Raw genomic sequence first — 19,782 nt, 5'->3', positions numbered from 1 at the left:
AAATACATTTTTCACATTTCTGGATCCTCAAAATCAAAGATTGAGGGATGATCAGGTTTTGGTGAAGGCTCTCTTCCAGGCTGCAGACTGCTGACTTCTCACTGTATCTTCACATGGCAAAGAATAAAGAGGGGAAATAAGCTCTTTCATGACTCTTATAAAGGCACAAATCTTCCTTGTGAGGGATCTACCTTCATGACCTTATGTAATCCTAATCACCTCCCAAAGGCCTCATCTCTAACACCATTGCATTGGGGATTAGACTTCAACATATGAGTTTTGGGTGGACATAAATATTTAGTTCATAACAAAAATCTGTAATTTTACATGTGTATACACACACAGACATACATATATATGTATGTATGTGTATAGATAGAGATATAAAATAGATTTTTAAGATATGAGAAAAAGTCAAAAGAGAAGGAAATATTTATGAAAAAAAGGGTGACATTATCGTACCCTTGAAAATTGTAATTAAAACTCAATGAATTTTTTTCATCAAGTAGTATTCATCATGCAACATAATCATGTCTCCTATGTCTATTAAGGAGACTTTATATGAGATATGTTTTGCAGCATTTGGGAAGAAAATAAGCAAGAGTTAGTAGTAAAAATACAAAAATTACATAAATAACATAGTTTTTATGTAAGAACTGACTAAATTAGAAGAGACAAAAATCATAAAGGCAACTGAAATAAAGCAGTAATTGTTTTTCAAACCCCTAAAGAAATTGCATAAAATTTTTCCTGCTTAAAGAGAATATAATTCATCTTTTGCAAATCACACTTTTAGAAGAAAATTGATAGTTAGAATGGTAGTTCAGTATAATTTGTTTACACTGTTGCTTTAAAAATATTGTGTTTTTTCATTTCCAAAAAAGATTATTTCTCTAGTCTTATACTCAGGATCTACACTTTTTCCTCACAAAAATAATGGCAGTATTTTGCTTTATGTGTTCACAAAACAAAAATCTCAATTGTAATAGTATATCATAAAAATTAACATGAATTTTATTTCCAATATGATTGATTTTGTGTTTTCTTTATAGTCCTCACTTTAAAATTTGTAAATAATTTCAAGTGTACAAAAGAATGAGTACAAATGACATTTTTGCCTTGAACTATTTAAGAACAAACTGCTGTCAAATCTCAATATTTCTTTGTTTGACATTTATTCATGATTAGATTTATAGTGTATGTTTGATTTTTGCTTTTAATATTGTAAGGTGACTTTGAAGAAGCTTTTAAAGAAATAAGTACATAATTTCCCTCACTCTTATGATTGTATTATGCTCATGAAAGATAAAATAATGTCTGTAATATGCAAAAGTCCTGTTACATAAGGTCTCATAACATGTTAATATTACTCTATAAAAATCACTTCTAGATTGAAGCAATGAATTAAATGACAATTTAACTTAATCTAGGTGTTCTATTCCTCACACATTGTTTCATTAAGTCAAATATAATAAATTTCATCCATGTAAAGTGCACATTTTGATGAGTTGTGACAGATGTATATACTCATAAAGTCACTGACATAATTAAGATAACAGAATGTTGTCATAATCCCCTAAAGATTCCTTTTGCCTCTTGCTAATTGATTCTTTCCACTGACTTTGGATCTATGTAACCACTAATGATTTGCTTACATTTTATTAACTTTTACTAAATTTAAGATCTGCTATTTATGTTATTTTATGTCTGACTAGGTTCACTTAGCAAAATAACCTAGATTTATTCATGTTGTGGTTTACCAGTATTTTGTTTCTTTGTATTGCTGAGTAGAATTACATTGTACAAATATAACAAGTTGGATTTACCCATATACATGTGGATGGGCATATGGGTTGGTTTCAGTTTGGAATTAGTGAAAAGTAAAAATCCTGTAAATATGTGAAAATAAGTTTTTGTGTATAAATATGCTGTCTTTTTGGTGGGGGTACATGTCTAGGAATGGAAGCAAAACATTATATGCTAAGTATATAACTTTAAAAAAATAAATAAATAGTTGCCCAAAGTGTCATATTTTATGTACCAACCAGTAAGTTTTCATATTCCAAATATTTGTCAACACAGGTTTTTCAACACAGCTGCACCATATTTCTGCTTGGAGACATCTTCCAGAATATTGGCTTGGGAAGAAAACCTAAATTGAGTTTAGCAGATTTCCAGTAGAAGAAAAAAATGTCAGAATTTAGGGAGGCTGAGACTACAGGAAATAGCAAGGCAGAGCTGTGGAAAGAAACAAGCAAGAAAAGAACTCTGGAAATGCATACTGGGTTCCTTCTGGGTCAAAACTAAAAACAGCACACTGGTAAATTTAAAGCCAACCATACTTTAATCATATTAACTATATGTGCTATAAACATTACAGTTGATAAAATAGAAAATAAAAACAAAGCACCTTCCAACTATATGCTATCTACAAAACAGAATGGCTTGAACCACCATCTTATGTACTAGAAGCCGTATTTATGCATCACTTCAAATCCTTGAAAAATAGTACCAATGTTCTCCTTATTGTGATACAATTTTCTGACTCTTCTACTCAACTGATATCCAATAGGTTCATCAAAGTATATTCATTATTGTTGTATCTCTCTTTAAATCTATTATTAATGGATACACAATTATGGATATTATCTTTTTCCCAAAAATATATTTTCTGTACATAAATCCCTCAAAGTAATTATGTTGTGTAATTATAAACATAAAAGGAATAATGTAAAGTACAAAAAAGTAGGAGAGAAACCAGCTTTACTAAACTGACTGATTTTCCTCTCATCATTTTGCTCTTTTCCTTTATTTTAGCACATAGACTAGTTTAACTAAAGAGCAAGGAAGATGATGGCCAGCCAATGTGTTCAGACTTTGTCAGAAATTGAAATACTCTCTGATGTAACAGCAGGTAAATTTTGGAATTTCTTTGTAAACTCAAAACGCCTACATACGAGTCTCTCCATTCCATATCAGAGAGACAATTATATCTACATCTTGGAAAGGACAGAAATTCAGATGTAATGTTCAAATGTGACATCATCTTTTTATCCATTGTGGATTATCAGGCATAAAGAAAAACATAAACTAATACATTTCCAAATTACATGTATACAAAATTAACTTTTAGCAATATTATACTATCTAGTAAACACAAAGAAAGATTTTTAATATAAATTATATCTCTCTTAATTCCAATCAACTTTGTAAAGAATCATGTGCTTTAACGTAATAGCTATAAATTATTTTACAGTTAATTGTCTTTCTGTCCTTTTGTTTCAGCATATTTGTTTCTTCATTTATTCACTTATAAATGTCTTCTAATTTCAGTCAGGTATTCAAATTTTCAACAAAAACTGAATATTTATAATATTACCTGTGAATAAGCTCCAGTGCTGAAGTAGCTAGATTTAAAGGGCTCGTAAGTTAATAGAAAAATAAGTTGCCAAAGCATAGGACTAAACAGTAGTTTCTAATATGTTAAATTATTTTTCATGCTTGGTTGCTTACTGGAAGAGCTTGGCCTTACCAGTCTCTGCAGGCAAAAAACCAGGGTAAAAGATCTCTTTTTCATCTGAGTGTTTTAAGAAATTAAATTATCATGTAAGGCACTCCCTAGGAGAATGTCCTGTTCTCTTTTGTCAGCATTCCCCTTTTCATGACCTTTGAAAACATTTTGCTTTTCAACCATATCTTTCCTCCAACTGTTCTTTAGAAAATAAATTGAAAGTTTGGCTGATGGTGATCATCTAATAAGAAAGACTTTTCAGTGTCAGATTGAAATTGGAGAAACACATTAAAATATGTCATGATTTTAGATATATTTTTCCCCCGAAACTAAAGCATTTTTTCTCAAGGCTTCTGCTTTTTTCTCCTGAAAAATTAAATTTAAAAAAACCTCCTTTTTCACAGGGTTGTGTGAGCAGATTAAATGAGGTACTCTGTACATTACTTTCTAATATATCACACACTTCTTGATTTTTAGTTTTAGAGAGAAATTTATAAACAGAATTGCTTTTTCTTCCTTTGCTTATACTATAGTGATTTATGTGCATGCTCTTTCCCTTTAAACATAAAATTTTTAAGTTAGGTACCATGTCTGTTTGTTTGCATAATTACTCATAGCTAATACAATGGTGAATTTCACCCACAAAGTACTCAATAAACGTTAAACAGTGAATGTAACATGTTACATTTTTTAAGTTTTATTCATACCAAGTGGTTATAAATTTATTATTTATGTTGTTTATTACATAAAACATTGGAGGCAGTCATCTTTATTCCCATTTTACTGATGGGTAGATATCTAAGACTTTCAAAAATTAAGTGATGTGCTACATAAGGTCATGTGGTTGACTGTAAGTATGTTTTACAGTTTAGAAAACAGTGTCAAATATCATTATACTTGACAGTCAATACCTCAGTCAGATGGTTAATATAATTATAAATAGTGATAGGTTATGTTGATGACATATACCCTTGATATATTATGAAAATGACACTTTGCCTCTGTTATTTTTCTGCTGAAAACACATAACCTCAAGAACAGTCATGATAAAAACATCAGAAAATTTCCAGTTGAGAAACGTTCTTTAAAATAACTGACCAGTAGTGTTCAAAACTGTCAAGGTCATAAAAAACAAGTCTGAGAAACTGTCATGGCCAAAAGGAGGTTAAGGAACATGATGATTAAATGTAATGTGGTGTTCTGAATGATATTCTTAGACAGAAAAATGGCACTTCATAAAAACTAAGGAATCTTAATAAAGTAGAGACTTCAGTTAATAATGCATCAACCTTATTTATTGTAATTTATTAACCTAATTTATTATAGTTTATTAATTGTAACAATGTACCATAGTATTAAAAGATGCTCTAAAAATTTGAAATTCCTCATTGCTGTCAAGTTTTGTGATGAATCTAAAAAGTTTAGTTATACCTAGTTTAGTAAAAATCTTAAAGGTGGATTGACACATTTTAAGCAGGCAAAGAAGATACTTGCTCTTTCTTACATTTTCATTAGCCACTATAGCTAAGCTTTAAATTATTTAACTGACTCATGTGCCTGCTGACAATAGCTTCTTTTCAATAGTACATCAGTTAAATAAAGATAGATATTGCCCTGAAGTTTTTTTTTTTTTCAATAATAACAGCCCTTTATATTGGTGTGATGCTTATAATGTCCAAAGTGCTTTTACATTTGTTTCTTGATTAAATTATTAAGAAAGAATATTTCAAAAAGTCAGCAGTCTTCAAAACTATTCCCATTTATGTGGTGACCTTTCACATTATCTCCATTTACACCAATGTTCTTCCAAAGTGGATGCTTTGTTGTGCTTCTCATATTCTTCCTCCAGGGTAAAGGCACCATTTTCCCAGGTACTAGGAGTCTTTAGTGCTACTAGTTCACAGGAAAATGCAGTCTGCACAAGGAAGTTTGCTCTTTCATTTTATGCCCCCTCTTGGGGGCACTCTGCATCCCATTTATTAATCTATCTGGAATTCAAAATTCCATGCCATTTTCTCTTTCTGGGAAATTCTGAAGTTTCATGCCAATTTCTATTACTTCTGTAGTTATCTTTGTAACTGTATCTTAGTTCAACATTTCTGTTGTTCCAGTTCTGCTTCCTTCACTCCCAGATAGTTGTTGTTATCATGAGTCTCCAATGAACCTGCTGTATCCCTGCTGCATATCTCTTATTTGGGGTAATCTTCCTAAAAAGCAGAATGTCAAGCCGCAAGCCTGATTATTCCAACTTATGCAGAAATAGAAGCGTCCTAAGGTAAGAATGAATGAACCTATGGGTAATGAGAAATAACATAGATGATTATCAAGAACACGAAAAGAGGTCTGTGGAAGAAACGTGGGTGTATCTATGTGAGTTGGAACAAATTGTGAAGATCTTTGTATTGCATTTTAAGTTTACCAGTAAGGATTCATCATAGAAGAGTCAGTCCCAAAAAGCCACACAGAAGCGATGACTTGGCAAGTTCTCATTATCCAGGTTCTGTCACTGGCTACCCCATAGCAGGCACAAAGTACATATGTGAAGTGAACATAGTGTTAGAGATACAGAATATCCATGGATTAACAGCATAACTTCCCACCCACAAAAGCTAATCTAGTTAATGCTGCTGCAGAATACCAAATATCTAAGAAACAGAGACCTTTGACAGGGTATGATTTTTCAAGGAGAATTTCCAGCTACTTCATAAAAATCTGGTACATGCAACACTCTCAACCTGGAAGGAAAGTTGGTTTGTCATTATTATAACATGTATCTTTCTTTCCTCTGTGCAAGGCATTGTAAGCACTAATATCAAAGAATTTATTGAATGTTTGAAATGTGATCTGATAATCCATCAATACCATTTTTTAAAACAAAAGAGTCACTTTACAGCAAAGGAGATATGGTGGTACAGATATGACGATGGGACCCATAAATACTGTTATGTACTGCACTGCCAAAGATGAACAGGCAATAAAAAAAGCCAGCATGCTGTCAAGAGTAATTAACCCTGATAATCAAGGGGAGGTAGGGCTGCCATTATCCTATTGACCCACAGCTCTTTATTTTAAAAATGGCCCTGTACTCATTATTCTTCTTTGTTATAAATTAGTTCCATTTATACCTGTCTGTTTCTAGAGATTCTATTCTGTTCAATTTTTTAGTTTACCATTGTGCTAATATCACATTTCTGTGCTTATTGTAGTATGTAATAAGCCATGTGTTCTAGTAGAATAGATTCTCCATCTTGTTGTTTTAAAAATGTTTCCTGACTTTTCCTGACCATTTTTTATCTCTTGTAAATTTTAGGATTTGTTGGTAAATGTTCACAATAAATACTGCTTGCACTTGTGGGACTGTATTGAATCCATGATTGTGTTAGAAACAATTGCTGTCTTTGCAATGTCTTCAATTCATAAACTCGATATGACTTTATTTATTTATGAAATTTATACAATTTACAATTTTCTCTGTAGATATACATCTCATTAGGTTCAATTCTAATCCCTTCATACATTTATAAATGCTATCTTTCTTCTAAAATTTCACTTTCCAAATATTATTGCTTCCATATAGAAATAAACTTGGTTTTCACGTCAAGTTTAACTTGTATCTATAGCCAATATCAAAGTTGACGTTTAATTATAAGAATTCTATAAGTTACACCTGCCTTTGGATTTTTAGACAATAATTTGTTTGAAAAATTACAGTCATATGTTTTATTCCAATTCTTATGTAATTTATTTTCTATTTCTGTTTTCTTTCTCTGCTTAACACTCTTAGCTTGGGGCAAGATGGCCGACTAGACACAGCCGGTGGAACTGCCGCCAGCAAGGGACTGAGACAACTGGCACACTCTTAACAAATCATCCGATGGAAGGCATCAGGAGTGGCAGAGGGAAGACGCAGAAGGAAGCTGGGCTGAAACGGGAGGAACATTGCACGGGGCTACCATGCGCCAGGACTTGTTCCTGGCCCCCAAGGACTCTCAGGGAACGTGTGAGTTGAACTTGCAAGGAGCAACCTGTTCTAACCACAGACCTCTGGAATTCCAGCTGCAGGAGGCCCCTCAACTACCATGGACACTCAGGTTGGCAGCCAGAGCTGCTTAGAGAAGTGGTAGGGGCAGCAAGCCAGCTGATGTGGAACCTACGGAGTTTGGTGTGAGAACATCTGTAGCGGAGCACGGTCAGGGACTGCCATCCCTCTATGCTTCACAAGCTTTCATAGGAGACTTTAGTTCTAAGGAAACAGTCGGACTTGAACTCTGCACAGTGGTCTTGACCATCAGACAAGGTTGGCCCAACATGAGCACCCTTTGGTTTGCTGGCCTCTCCCAGGGCCTGAGGCTGGCAGCACCTGCTTGCTGGGAAGCCTCAGGTACCCTGAGGGCCTGCATCATAGCTTCTGTGCTGGCAGGCCTTCCATGACAGGGGGGGAAGAGCTCCAGAAGCACAGCTGCCATGGCCACACACCAGCCTGCCCACTCCCACCCCACACTACAGCTTCCCGTGGGTCTACAGCAAACACTCGCATCACTTTGCTGACACATATGTGCACAGATGGGTTTTGCTTTCTTTACCTTGCCAGCATACATGTGTAAAAGTGCACCCTGCCATGCTACTGCTGCAAGAAGAGTGCAGTCCACACCACCTACCACCACCATGGCAGTTAGAACCTTGGTGGTCCCAGAGCCAACCGGTCCTACACCGACCATCACTGGCCTTTTTGCCAACACTGCCATGGGAATGAAACTAGGCACAAGGAACAGCAGACCTCCGCACCCTAAGTGACCACCCCTGCCTGTGGCACATAGAAAACACAAAGAGAATGCACACAGACCTGTGCCCATCAGCGCCCGCCCCTATTGCCAACACTGCTGCAAATACAATCGCCAGCAGGGGCCCCTGCCCCCATAAGTTGCCTTTCCTCTGCCACTGTAGTCTACACTTGAGTGGAGACAGGCATGCAGGCACCCGCTAACACCCTGCTGTAGCTGACCAGCATGCAGCCCACTGTGCTGCTGCTGCTGGCACACGCAAATGAGGATGCATACCATTGTCACCAAACTAGAAAAGTCTTTGACTGGTACCACCCATCAGAATGTAGGGACCAGTGGTTGGAGAGCACCATGGCTCCCTCAGTGCAAAGGGATTCGTAACCTCAAGGAGACAAACAACAAAGTTCGCTGGATACAAGTTCCCCAGAATTAAAGCTGGCAATCCAAGAGTTTGGTAGCTGGGTGTTGGCTACCTAGAATCTTCCAGAAATGAAGCAAGTTGGCTGGATTCACCTTATACCACAATTATGTCCTGAAAATTATCAAATAGGATAAAAGAAAAAAAATGCACCCAAAAGGCAACAATTTCAAAGATTGAAGGAACATAAGGAACATAAGTCCAAAAAGATGAGAAAGAACCAGTGCAAGAACCCTGAAAACTGAAAGAGCCATAATGCCTTCTTTCCTTCCAACGACCACACCACCTCCACCACCTCCTCTCCACGGGTTCTGAACCAAGCTGAGATGGCTGTAATGACAGAAATTGAATTCAGAGTATGGATAGGAGCAATGCATTGAAAACCAATCCAAGGAAGCTAAGAATCACAATAAAATAATGCAGGAGCTGACAGACAAAATGGCTAATATAGAAAATAATGTAAAGGAATTCATTACCAGCAGACGTGCCTTACAAGAGCTCCTGAAGGAAGCACTAAACATGGAAAGGAAAGAACGAAATAGCCAGTATAGAAAAGAATGTAAGGGAATCCATTACCATCAGACCTGCCTTACAAGAGCTCCTGAAGGACGCACTAAATATGGAAGGGAAAGAACATCACCAGCCACTATAAAAACACACTTAAGTACACAGACTAGTGACATTATAAAGTAACCACATAAACAAGTCTACATAATAATCAGTTAACATCATGATGACAGAATAAATGCATATATATTAATATTCACCTTGAATGTAAGTGAGCTAAATACCCCAAGTAAAAGGCACAAAGCAGTAAGCTGGATAAAGAACCAAGACCTACTGGTATGCTATCTTTAAGAGATCATCTCCCATGCAGTGACACCTTTAAAATCAAAATAAAGGGATGGAGAAAAACCTACCAAGCAAATGGAATACAGAAAAAAAGCAGGAGTTGCAATCCTAGTTTTACAAAGAACAAGCCCATGACCAGATGGATTCACAGCTGAATTCTACCAGATGTACAAAGAAGAGCTGGTACCATCCTTGCTGAAACTACTCCAAAAAAAATTGAGGAAGTGGGATTCCTCCCTAAATCAATCTATGAGGCCAGCATCATCCTGATACCAAACCTGGAAGAAACACAACAAAAGAAGAAAACTTCAGGCCAATATCCTTGATGAACATTGATGCAAAAGTCCTCAAAAACAACAACAACAACAAAAAAAAAACCTTGCTAACCAAACCCAGCAGCACATCAAAAAGTTTATCCACCATATCCACCATAATAAAGTTGGCTTTATCCCAAGGATGATAGGTTGGCTCAACATAAATAAATCAATAAAAATGATTCATCACATAAACAGAAATAAAGACAAAAACTACATGATTATAGATGCAGAAAAAACTTTTGATAAAAGTTAATACTTCTTCATGTTAAAAACTCTCAATAAACTTGGTATTGAAGGAACATACCTCAGAACAGTAAGAGTTATCTATGACAAAACCACAGCCAACATCATACCTGAATGGGCAAAATTTGGAAGCATTCCCCTCAAAAACCAGAATAAGACAAGGATGCCCTCTCTCACTACTCCTATTCAACATATTATTAGAAGTCCCAGCCAGAGCAATCAGGCAAGAGACAGAAATAAAGGGCATCCAACTAGGAAGAGAGGAAGTCAAAATATCCCTCTTTGCAGACATGATCCTTCATCTAGAAAATCCTATAGTAAGGACCCAAAAACTCCTTAAGATGATAAACAACGTCATCAAAGCCTCAGGACACAAAATCAGTGTACAAAAATCACTAGCATTCCTATACTCCAACAAGGGTCAAGCCAAGAGCCAAATCAGGAATGCAACCCCATTCACAATTGCCACAAAAACAATAAAATACCTGGGAATACAGTAATAAAGGAAGTGAAATATCTATGCAAGGAGAACTAACAAACACTGCTCAAAGAAATCAGAGATGACACAAACAAATAAACATCCTATGCTCAGCTCATGGATTAGAAGGATCAATATTGTTAAAATGGCCATACTGCCCAAAGAAATTTTTTAATTAAATGCTATTCCTATTAAATTACCAATGACATGCTTCACGGAACTAGCAAAATCTATTTTAAAATTTATGTGGATCCAAAAAAGAGCCTGAATAGTCAAGGCAATCCAAAGCAAAAAGAACATCTAGCTTAGGATACCTCCTAAGCTGGAGCCAACACACTACCTGACTTTGAAGTATAATACAGGGCTACAGTAGCCAAAACAGCTTGGTCATGGTACAAAAACAGACACCTAGACCAATGAAGCAGAATAGAGAGCCCAGAAATAAAGCCACACAACTACAACCATCTGATCTTTGACAAAGCTGACAAAAACAAGCAATGGGGAAAGGATTTTCTATTTCATAAATGGCCCTGGGATAGCTAGCTAACCACATGCAGAAGATTGAAACTAGACCTTTCCTTATTACCATATACAAAAATTAATTCAGTATTTAAAAAATACCTAAATGTAAAATCCAAAACTATAAAAACCCTGGAAAACAACCTAGGTGGTACAATTCTGGACATAGGAACAAGCAAAGATTTCATAAAGAAGATGCCAAAAATTATTGCAATTAAAAATTGACAAGTGGGATTTAATTATACTTAAGAGATTTTGCACAGCAAAAGAAACTATCAGCAGAGTAAACATACCACCCACAGAATGGGAGAAAATTTTTTCAAACAATATATCTGACAAAGGACTAACATCCAGTATCTATAAGTAACTTAAAAAAATTTACAAGAAAAAAAACAAACAGGCAGTGCGCAGTGGCTCACAACTATAATCCTAGCACTTTCGGATGCCAAAGCAGATTGATCACTTGGGCCTAGGAGTTTCAGGCCAGTCTGGATAACATGGTGAAACCACATCTCTACAAAATAAATAAATAAATAAAAATAAAAATAAAAATTACAACAACAAAAAAAAGCAGGTGTGGTGGTGTGTGCCTGTAGTCCTAGCTACTTGGGAGGCTGAGATGGGAGGATCCCTTGAACAAAGGAGACAGAGGCTGCAGTGAGCTGAGATTGCACCATTGCCCTCCAGCCTAGATGACAGAGTGAGATCCTGTTTCAAAACAAACAAACAATTCCATTAAAAAGTGGGTAAAAGATATAAATGGACACTTTTCAAAAGAACACATATATTCAGCCAACAATCAAATAAAAAGAAGCTCAGCATCACTGATAATTAGACAAATGCAAATCAAAACCAAAGAGAGAAACATCTCACACAAGTCAGAATGATTATTATTAAAACTCAAAAACTAACAGATGCTGCCAAGGTTGTGGAGAAAAAGAAACACTTATACACTGTTGGTGGGAGGGTAAATTAGTTCAACCATTGTGGAAGACAGTTTGGCCATTCCTCAAAGACCTAAAAACTGAAGTACCATCCAACTCAGCAATCTCATTACTGGGTATATATCCAAAGGAACATAAATCATTTTATCATAAACACACATGCACTCCTATGTTTGTTGCAACACTATTCACAATAGCAAAGACATGGAATCAGCCTAGATGCCCATCAAAGGTAGAGGGGATAAAGAAAATGTGGAGGGGATAAAGAAAGTGTCTGGGATTACAGGCACAGGCCCAGGCCACCACGTCCAGCTAATTTTTGTATTTTTAGTTGAGACGGGGTTTCACCATGTTGGTCAGGCTGGTCTCAAACTCCTTACCTCATGATCCGCCCGCCTAGGCCTCCTTTTAAAGTTCTGGGTTTAGAAGCATGACCCACCCAATACGCCCAGCCAAATGCTTCCTTTTTAAATTTCTTCCTCTCCTTCTCCATCTCTCTCTTCTGTTCCCCACCTCCACAGTTTGGAAGTAGCAGAGCACCTGCTTAGGAATGCTAAGACTATAATATTAAGGGAGACTGCTAAAATATTAAGTTACTTTCACGCATGCAACCTGAAGTATGTTATCTTACAAGAAAGCTGCATTTAGGTACCAAAACTCGAATGCAATGTATATGCCAGATTTATTCTCTTCCAATGTAGAGATCTTAGAGTTTTTTTTCTTTTTTTTTTTTTTTTGAGAAGGAGTCTCACTCTGTTGCCCAGGCTGGAGTGCAGTGGCGCAATCTCAGCTCACTGCAAGCTCCGCCTCCCAGGTTCACGCCATACTCCTGCCTCAGCCTCCCCAGTAGCTGGGACTACAGGAGCCCGCCACCATGCCCAGCTAATTTTTTGTGTTTTTAGTAGAGACGGGGTTTCACCGTGTTAGCCAGAATGATCTCGATCTCCTGACCTCGTGATCCGCCCGTCTCGGCCTCCCAAAGTGCTGGGATTACAGGCGTGAGCCACCGAACCCGGCCAAGTTTTCTTCTTAATTTACTAGAATTTATGTTGTGGATCTTTTGTAGAAAACCTGATGTTTTGCTGAGCCGCATGTAATTAGACTATTTTTAATAGAAAGAACACAGTTTTCAGTTCAGCAGAGGAATAAAGGACATACTCAGGTCACTTAATAGTTGCCCATCCCCTGGTCATGCCTGCCCCAAAGATTACTTTTCTCCTTTCCCCTCCTCAGTTTTCTGAAAAAACATGTGAGCCAAAAGAGTTGGTTACATAAGTTAGGAAACTATCATAGAATATTACTTCTTTGATTCAAAGTATAAATTGTTCCCGCTTTCCAGTTCCTTGGAACCCCAAGTGTGATTTTGAGTCTAAATTATTGGGATAATCATCTCAATTCCTCATTTCCCTCAGTTATGAAAATTCGCCCTGGGTGTTTTATGTGAATGAGAATATGTAATTGAGCTGTTAAATGAATATAAGCTTAGGACATTTAAAAATTTTAATAGAATTATTTGGTGTGTGCACTTAATACCACCGGACCCTTCCAACCGTTTATATAAATGCAACTACTAATCACTTATATTAGAATGAACTGATATGTCAGTAGCACCATCTTTAAACTCTTGAGGCTTTCATCTTCTATATGAGGTATTTAATTTCATGCTCTAATAAAACTGCTGATTTATATTCTCTACTAACTAATCCTTCTGACTGTTCAATAATAATTAAATTGTATGGTGTTTTCCAAAAAGACAATTTTAAGCTGTTACTGGAAAGAGAAAAGAGCTGCTTGCATAAATGTCAGCTGGCTTTGTTGTTTGTTAATGTAGCTAAAAGTCTTTACTAAATTGAAATATGTCAATTTTAGAGTGTTGAAGTTTAGAAACTTTTCAGTTAGTTTATGCTTTATACTTTTATTATGTTTCAGTGCAAAATTTAAATAAACAACTCAGAATTTCCATTATTTTCTGTGGCAAAATAAATCACACTATTTGTACTTGTCTATTCATTTATGTAATCTTTCATAACTCCAACCAAACAAAACTACTTAAATACCTAATTCATTTCCTCAGTTTGATCTTTTGTTAATTTTTAAATCCCAGAGTATTATTGTGATTGTTATTTAATTTGATGTTTTTCATTTTTGAGTTCATGGCATTCTAGCTTACTCTTAATAAAACCAAAATTCATGGTTTCAAAATTTAATTTCAAAAAACTACACATTATGTTAAAAATTTAAAAAAGTTTTAAAAGAGTACATATTATACCAAAATTTTAGATTTTCTCTAAAATTTGGTTACTATACTGAGTTTAGATTATCTGCTTTAGAAATATGTGATTAAATATGCATAAACAGTACTATGAATATATGCTTATATATTTTTTTCAGATTATAAACCTAAAGTAATGTAACATTTTAAACATTTAAATATTTTAAAAGGAAATTAATATTTCTGCTTTTGATTTAGGTTCTACTGACTTTGAGTATTTGAATTATTTGTTGGAATGGTACACCTAAGCAAACATATTATGCTGTTTCTCAAAGAAATCAGTTCTTTCAATTCAAAGCAAACTAAAGATCTGGTATGTGCTGGGTAATTTAAAAGACAATAGTGAGTGAATTTCTTTGCTAGAATGTGTTAAGTTTTAGGTATGTTCTGCTCCTTACTTCTACTCATATTTGCTAGATTGTATTGAATTATGGAGGAATGTAGTAATGTCTATTTTAGGAAGAAAGAAAAATACCGTTTCAGATATCTACTTTTGAAATACTATAAATATCATATTTACTTTTCACCTAAATCAACTATTTTGGTTTTGTTTTTATTTATTTACTTATTTATTTATTTTAATGGCATACTCTCCTAGATATATGGGTGTTTTATCTTCTTTTATCTCTACGAAAATATTGAGTTTTAAAAAATATTTCCTGCTTCTTGTTTGGACTACCTGCTGCAATTTGTTTGTCATTTAGTTTGATTTTACTCTTTTTCGTAGCATATAATTTTCTCTAATTTTGGCTATCTTAGCTGGCAGGTTATGTTGAAGAGTAAGACAGGGAAAGAGACTACTATGCATTTGTACAGGAAGGCTAATCAAAGGGTCCTCAATTTAGGGTGTGGTATTATTGAGTTTTCCCTTGAGGACAAACAAATACCATTAACTAGATGCTTTTCTTTGGTATTACTATTTTCTTCATTTAAAAAACTATCATTCATCTTACGTGTTGGCGAAAGGTTGAATTTTTGCATGCTAGATTTAAAGTAGGAGAATAGAGCTGGAACAACGGCCGCATCATTAAATTATCACATTCTCTTTTAATCTTTCTATTTTCCATATGGTAGTCCCACCTCAGCTGTGCCTGCTTTCCTTAAGTACATATTACCTCTGGTGGGTAATTTTCTAGAAGCCTATTTCTATCTTTCAAACCATTCTCCTTTATTAAACCTTGCAGCCACTTTGAGGGCACTTGGTGTCATAAGAATCTGAACCTATCCTAGATTTTGCAAGACACATAGATGATATCTGAGCTTCCTATTGGTTTTTTATCTCTGCTTTCTCAGTGTAAGTCAATTATCACGAATTTATTTGCTATTCAACTTTCAAGAAAAAAAATTTAACCTGCCATTTTTCTACTATTCCTTTCGTTCTTGTAAACTGCATGCTTTCCTCCTTTTCAGACCTTTTTATTGTGTTTTTTATTGTTGGGAATTCAGAAAGTATTAAGGAAAACACATGTTAAATCCACCATCTTTAAGTGAAAGACTTTATTTTAAACTATGTAAGGAAAATAAGAGAAATTTACTATTTTCATTTGTTTTAGTTAGTTATTTTATTTTTTAATTTTTATTGTAAGTTCAGAGGTACAAGTCCAGTTTGTTACATAGGTAAACTTGTGTCATGGGGATTTGTTGTACAGATTATTTCATCACCTAGGTATAAAGTCTAGTATCCATTAGTTATTTGTCCTGACCTTCTCCTTCCTCCCACCCTCCACCCTCCAAAAGGCCTCAGTGTGTGTCATTTCCTTCTACGTGTCCATGTGTAAAAGACAGAAATAGCCCTTGACCCAGCAATCCCATTACTGGGTGTATACCCAAAGGAATATAAATCATTCTATTATAAAGACACGTGCACACATATATTCATTTCAGCACTGTTCACAATAGCAAAGACATGGAATCAACCTACATGCTCATCAATGATAGACTGGATAAAGAAAATGTGGTACATATACACCATGGAAAACTATACAGCCATAAAAAATAGTTCTTTGCAGGAACATGCATGGAGCTGGAAGTCATTATACTTAGCAAACTAACACAGGAACAGAAAACCGAATACCACATGTTCTCACTTTTAAGCAAGAACTAAATAATAAGAGAAAATTATTTGAGAAAAATATTTTAGAAAGTTAAAATATAATAAATATATTTCCTCAATTAGAATGCTTCAATATATATTTTTCTAGAAATAAAACAAAAAGTTATATATCCCAATTTGACCAAGGGTGCTCTTTTTTGGGGGAAAGAAGCTAATATCATTTTGATTGTACTAGTCAAGAAAATGTCATCATTAGTTACTAATATGTTCCTCAAAGTTCTAGGTTCTAAGGATGAAAAAAGAGTTATAAGCCAAAATTCTTCCCCTTACGAGACTTATAGTATGACATAAAACTCTCTCTGGAAGTTTCTTTTGATCTTAATTTTTGGTGATTCTTATAACTCAATTGGCATTTTTTTTCTTTAATTATCTTGTTAGCGTTGCTGTGTGATTGGAAATTCAGTTACTTTTCAGTCTTAAGTAAAATTTTCAACATTGATTTTCTTGTAAAACTTTTTTTTCAAAAATTGCAGTTTTGATGGACAGTTTTCTTGTATTTAAAATTTCTTAAGGTCTTTGATTCAAAGTAGGGGAGTAGATTTTAGACATTCAAGTGTACCAGAGGAAGTAAAGCTGAACAAAATGCTAGAAAATGCAAATACTGAATCTTTCAGTAATAACATCCAGTTCTCCATTATCTTAGTTTCTTCAGCAATAGCTTTGGAATTGTGTATGTTGGTTGAATATTTAATGTATCTCTTAAATCTAAGGAAAATACTACTTGATATTCATAGGTCATTTATTAATTTTCCTGATAACTGTCTTATTGCCATTATGAATAAAGATGTCTGTTTTGTTTGTTTGTATCACATTGTTCATAAATAATGTTGCCTCAAATTTGCATTATGTAGTATTATACCTTCAAATGTATATTTGGTTGAAGTTTTTTGTTTTTTATTTAACAAGGACTTTATATTTTGCAGAGATATTTTTAGATTTCCCAATCTTGAGAATTTTTAGATGCTTCAGAAAGGATCTACAAAATATAAAATAACATGGAAAACAGATGAAGAAAAAAATGAAATAAAGTAGATCTGAAAACAAAATTGTTAAAGTTCCCAGGAAACCCAGAATAATTGTATATTTAGATACTTTAGTTTATCTTTTTTTCTGTGATTCCGTAGTTAATTCACCTTTGTAAAATCATCCTATTCTCTGTTATTTCTTTGCTTATATTTTCCTTTTAAAAATTATCAAAATGAACTGTTGCCTGTAACCATAGCATGCTCAGATGTTTTTCATGTAAAACATTGCAACCCTGTCTGCTTTGTTGGATTGGTCAAATTTGACTCATCCATTAAATCAAGAGTTAGAAATGGGAGACTTCCTCTTGATGTTGCAGAAGTGAACACTCCACATGAAAGCAGGACTGCAATGGACTGTAAGCAAGGTTTGCTTTAGAGAGCAGGATTCTGTTATTAACATAGAATTTGGAAACCCAAATATAACACAGGCATCATGTTCGCCAATAGGCTCACTATGAAGGTGTATAAACATAATGAGAAACAATCTTGGCCAGGATCATAGAGCTTGTCATTAACCTGGCCAAATTATGAATACAGAAATTCAGATTTACCAGTCCATTTCTCCTATGGTTTTTAGTAGTTTATAGATAATATTTAGCTTAAACAAACAAACAAACAAAGGGCCATTCAGAAGCATTGGAATATAGCCATTATACCCGTGACCAGTCAGCATACTTCGTATTAAAAAGGTTTTTCAGCAAGCGTATTTATGCATCCCTTACATGAATGAGAGTAAATTACTTAAAGGTGATTCAGGCCTTTATTATATAATTAGATCTTAACAGATATTTATATCTTTAAATGATTTAAATACATGAAATGTAGGGAGGTGCCAGACATTATATCAGAGGACAACTAAAATATTTATATTATTACTAAAATGGTTCTTTTTTATTATCTCAAAACAGTTACTAAATATTTTAAACTACAGACAGCAAAATAACATGTTTATTGCTTTTCTTTCATATTTTTATCTTCATAGATATAATTATTTTCTCATAATGCAGCTACCAAATTCAGATACTATGATTTCTTTCTGTCTCTCCCTCTCTCTGTGTATGTATATATGTTATATGATATATGCATATATGATTTGTTTATAAATACAAATGATTATTTGTATTTTATTTATAAACATGATTTATTTGTATTTACACACAAATATACATATATTTGTGTTTATATATTATATGACTTTCATTAAAATTTTGCTTTGCCACATTGTGTCAGATTGTTTCAATTAAGATTTTCAAGCGTACATTTGATTTCACTTATTATGTTCCATTGATATTTTACTTACATATTTAAAGTTTTTTTTCTCTTTTTCTTATTCTTTTATACATGCCTACTTCCTGATGCCAGTCACTCTAATTGCTCAAGGGAGTTCTTCTTCTTTGTAATTTAGGCAATTTTGACATGTTTTCTCTATATTTGAAATATCCAGGCTAATGTACAAATACCTCAATTTTTTTTTCATTTATTAACTCTACCAGTAAAGGTAAATAATTTTAGAAACATAAGCACTAGCTTGAATCTTGGGATTAGAAACTAGCAATATCTTTTTATTTTTCTGGATCTGAAGGCCTCTGTCATTAATTTACATATGAAATTATTTTGGTTGTATAATCCTAACAGAATTATACGTGTAGATATATTTGTCGTTCCTTGAAATGAAACAAATAAATACGAAATGTGTGATCTCTAGGTCTGGCAAATAATTATTGAAGTAGTATGGGAAAATAATTTCCTGTTAGCTAGGAATTGAATTCCACTCTAAGACAGAAGAATCATTTTAATTAAAAATATTAATTTATTCCTTGGAGTAGAATATAAGTTTTTCAGATTATTGTTTAATACAAGCCACTGAAAGCAAGATTAGTTGATCTGCTTAGCATTAGAAATAAAAGGCACTTGGAGAATAGAATAAAGCAAACTCTGAAAGAAAAAGAAAGGGATAAGGAACAAAAAGCATCATCCTCAGACCATTTTATAGAACTAACATACAATGAGACAATCAGAAAACTATTGTTCATAGTTCTCTCTCATTTCTCTATCTCTTGAGCAGAGTTGTTGACAACTTTTGTTCTGGACTATCTTTTTGAGATTACTTGTATAACAAAATGCCTTGGAAAAGAGAGATATTGTCTCATTCCAGAGCAGAGGACTGATTTGTCTGTTGTCTAGTTTAAGAAAGATAGTTTCCATCTGTTGGAAAGGTTGAGCTGATTTCCTTGCAGCCCACTTACTGCAGATGGTGTTTCTTAAGGCTGAGCTTTCTCAGCTGGAGCTTAAAGCTACTAGATGTGTAC

General features: G+C 34.3%; 1 long non-coding RNA gene across 1 annotated transcript in view; it reads left to right on the top strand.

The window, feature by feature from the left end:
- The window catches only part of LOC129022495 (uncharacterized), a 78,361-nt gene that overhangs the window by 47,312 nt on the left and 11,267 nt on the right, over positions 1 to 19,782 (top strand). Inside the window, exons 3-4 of the long non-coding RNA XR_008496444.2 lie at positions 5,623 to 5,786; positions 7,296 to 7,511. This is a non-coding gene — a long non-coding RNA (uncharacterized LOC129022495). The remainder of the gene's footprint in view (positions 1 to 5,622; positions 5,787 to 7,295; positions 7,512 to 19,782) is intronic.

The sequence above is a fragment of the Pongo pygmaeus genome, chromosome 22 (genome assembly GCF_028885625.2).
Source record: "Pongo pygmaeus isolate AG05252 chromosome 22, NHGRI_mPonPyg2-v2.0_pri, whole genome shotgun sequence".
Lineage (NCBI taxonomy): Eukaryota > Metazoa > Chordata > Mammalia > Primates > Hominidae > Pongo > Pongo pygmaeus.
Note: the sequence above shows the minus strand (reverse complement) of the source record. Positions and strands in the feature narration are given on the sequence as shown.